This window comes from Ixodes scapularis, unplaced genomic scaffold (genome assembly GCF_016920785.2).
Source record: "Ixodes scapularis isolate PalLabHiFi unplaced genomic scaffold, ASM1692078v2 PGA_scaffold11__112_contigs__length_91849675, whole genome shotgun sequence".
Classification (NCBI taxonomy): Eukaryota; Metazoa; Arthropoda; class Arachnida; order Ixodida; family Ixodidae; genus Ixodes; species Ixodes scapularis.
Genome location: NW_024609837.1, coordinates 74,827,718 through 74,831,521, shown reverse-complemented (window position 1 = coordinate 74,831,521; position 3,804 = coordinate 74,827,718). Strand labels below are relative to the sequence as shown.

The following is a 3,804-nucleotide window of genomic DNA, read 5'->3' as shown; positions in this document are numbered from 1 at the left end:
GACCGGTATTGACGTTGATTATATCACCTCAAATAAAACATGTCATTATTAACGGGCTTGAAATGAACTTCTAGCAGTACCTCTGACCATGTTCTACCAGCTGTTTCCAGCTAATTTCACCTAGTCTTATTGCAAAATGCTCAGGTCATGAAGACCACGAGGTAATGCTGGGGTGCTATGTTGCGCTTTTTGCACTCCCAGGAGACTTGGAAGAGGGAAGTGACGTCAACGACACAGCAAACGCAGATTGGGTGTTGACAGAAGAAAACGAAATCAACACCCAATCTGCGTTTGCTGTGTCGTTGACGTCACTTCCCTCTCCCTAGTCTCCTGGGAGTGCAAAAAGCGCAACATAGCCCCCCCCAGTAGTGCTGGCAGTTGCTGCTACTTTATGTTAGTTACAGTGAAAAAGCTCACCATGCACAACTGCTGAACCAGGAGAGCTTTTGCTGGAAATGTCCCCACGCGTCGTCTCTGCAAATAATATAAAAGGGTTATGAGCCCACAGAAGAAATATTTCAGCCTCATGTGGCTGAAATATTTTACTATTTTTCTAAGAGCAGGTTAGCCATGCTTAGTCACAAAGTTGCCAGTTAGCGCTCTTTCCTGTCTCTCGTTCTTCCCTCCGTCGTCCTTGCGCTATTTTAATTATGCACGGAAAGTTTATTGGTCTGCTTACCTTTTGTGGGAAGAACACTTGGCAACGCATTGTGACGGAGGTGTCCAGGCCGCAAGAAAGCCGACTCCTCGAAATGTAATGAGCAAACTACCCTGTCTCGTAGCTGCCATGGAGTCTTCCCCTGTAGACTTCGGTTGTTGCAAAACCGAACCCAGACTTCGCGCCTGCAGATAAGGCATGGTGTTATGTGGGTGCCGTGAATACTTAGGAAAAAGAAATGTAGCCAAAATTCCCACAAACCAAAGCAAATCAGAGCAAGGACATTAACAAATGCATGACATCAACGCTCTGTATACATTATGAAGAGTAAAAATGCGAGTCTTATGTACAGATGGCCTACTATATATCTGTGGTGTACCACTGATAACCACGCCTATGATCACGACATTAGGCTCCTCAGAGCCAGGACGGTAAGGTAAATTTGAATATCATGGGCACTTTTATAATGACAGCACACAACGCAGTGAAGTCAGGGTGATTTTGACGTTGAAACATTCCTAGTATAACATATTACGGCTTCAGGTGTAGTTTCTTGTGCACATCCAGACAGCCCTAATAGTTTTAGGTAAAACTACCTAGAGTTGAGAGAAGACCGAACAAGGGGGCATGCTATCACACAGCAGGCATGTTACTGACAGTAGCGAAATCTCACCTTCGAGAGTCGAGGGGAAACCGGTGCAGCGAGACGCCAGCCGTGCGGGTGTCGCTTTCACACACTTCCACGGAGCACCGTTTCTTTGCGTATCGCGCTGTGCTCATCGTCGGAAAGGACGTTGAGCCCCTTGGACGCAGTAGCGTCCAAGGTCCAAGCGCACGACTGCCGAGTTGGTCCAAGCGCACGGCTGCCGGGGGCTGCGGTTGCTTCTTGCTTCTGCTGCTCTCGGCACCGAGAAACATGGCGGCGTCCAAGTTGATTCCAGGAGAGGCTAGGCTCTTTAAATCGACCGTATAATTCGGTTTCTTCACCAATTGCGCTACGCCTTTGGGCAGCGTTGGCCACGGATGGTGCTTTTTTTTATGTAAAATTTGCGAAGAGCGAACTTACCTGAGGAAAGAGTAAAGACAGAAAAAGGCTTAGCTCCTATGGACACGCTGCGAAGCCACCGGTCTTCAAACAACACGGCGCCGTTTCGCACGGGAGACAAGAGATCGCGCAAGCGGTCGCGACGCCAACTGCCGCCAACCAACGAGCAGACGACGCCGAGAGCCAGCGTATTTAACAGACAAGGAACTGCGCAGTTCTTTGTTGCTACCGCGCCTGTTTTTGTTTCTGCGACTGCCGCCGCCTGCGGAACGCGCGCCGCTTTTGAGCCGAACATATCGTCTGCAAAGACACCGGAGACGCCGGCTCTCGGCGCCGTATGCTCATTCGTTGGCTCAGAGCCTTGTATTGGGAGAGTTTGGCCAATAGGCGGAGTAAAGGCCGCCGCCAGCGCCGAATATTCCCCCCACGCTTAGAGCGTAAAGTAAATTTGTCACACAGCGTGGACCGATCAGGAGACCGCGACGTCACAATATTGCAAATGACATTTAAAGCGTCAAATAAGAGGCATTCTGTGGACGCCATATTTGAGGATCATGTCTAAAGCGCATACTCAGAACGAGCTCTCAATAATAGCCTGCTAAGACCGGCAACCTTGATGGTGCTAAATGCACGCTCCAAAAGGACTGCGGAAGCTCGCCGTCAGCACGCCCTGAGCAGCAGCGCACACGGATGTGGCCACCAGTGAATACTCCTATACTATGTTTCATACTTACCGTGCAACGCTGTCAAAGCTACTGGCGCGAGCGTGGGGCTTGATCTCGTTGATCATTTGCACGCGTTCTCGCGCAAACAAAACCATAGATGAAGCCACGCTCTCGCGCCAGTAGCCTCGACAGTGTTGCACGCTAAGTACGAAACAGAGTATAATAGAAGCAGTCAATATCGGCCCCTCTACACCATCTCACAAATGTCTGCAGTAAAGACAAAGGCATAGGCGCGTGAGCCAATCTCAGCAAAACGCTTTTGTTTGTACGAGAACTCGTGCATAGGAGGCTCTTTCCAAAGCCACGCGCTCGTGCCCACGCCTTTGTCTGCACTGCTGATGTTCGCTCTTGGCCAGCTTGCTAGAACAGCGTCCTGAGACTGGCTGAAAGAAAACAGTGCAAAGGGTGGGGCGCGCGAGCGTCTTGAGACGTGGAGTCCCGCTCGTCTCGTGCGCTGGCTTTGGCAGTGCTTTCTTTCCCCGTCTCAGCTGAGACGCTGTTTCTAGCAAGTCGGCACCGGTTTGGAGTGCAGGTTGCTTTATTCTACACTTGAATATTGGCGTGACTCCCACGAAGCTACCTACATGCACAAAGTTTTCAGTCACCGAGAGCTAAACCTTTTCACTCTAGCGACGCTAAAACGGCTCAAATTAGTCGTGTCACATATTTAGAGCACACGACCACCACCAGGGCCTGTTTCGCGGCCTGTGGTTGGCCCCGAGATGCTCGCCTATTCAAACCGAAGTATGTCAAACTCTCTCAATAAACGGCTCTGCGTTGGCTGCGTTCGTTTATTTATTTATTTATTTATTTCAAAATACTGCGACCTCGATGAGGTCATCGCAGGAGTGGAGAGAAAACATACATATACATTCAAAAAGACAATCGATTAAAGATGTACACACCCTACAAACAAAACTTAGAAAACCTTGAAAAATGCAATATCAAAAGATTACAAAAACAATCACATACACTTCAAGTACAGATTCCAGGCACCATACCAGAACACCTACTGTATTTCTAACACAAACTTATCAAAATCGAGACAACGAATGGATCCATTTATGTTATTCCAGTTTTCTATCGTTCTGGGAAAAAAAGAATATTTAAAACAGTTAAGGTGGGCTCTGTATGGTAGAAGATTTAATGGATGGAAGCTTCTAGTGCGTGATTCAGTAACAAAACTAACATATTTTTCTCGATTAAGTGTACAGTTATTATTCACTATTTTATGCAGGAGCTTGAGCCGTTCTACAGCGCGTCTAGAATCAAGAGGCGTAAGTCCTATGTCAGTCATGGCAGATGTAGGAGAAAAATTGCGGTCATATCTATTACAAATAAATCTAGCTGCCTTTGATTGTATTGCGTCAATCTGC

General features: G+C 47.9%; 1 long non-coding RNA gene across 1 annotated transcript; it reads right to left on the bottom strand.

Moving 5' to 3' along the window:
• Positions 1-436: 436 nt before the first annotated feature.
• Positions 437-1,491, bottom strand: LOC120839187. Its single transcript, XR_005715279.3, has 3 exons — positions 1,332-1,491; positions 680-843; positions 437-474 (listed from the first exon to the last, which is right to left on the bottom strand). It is a non-coding gene; the product is annotated as an uncharacterized LOC120839187 (long non-coding RNA).
• Positions 1,492-3,804: the final 2,313 nt, after the last annotated feature.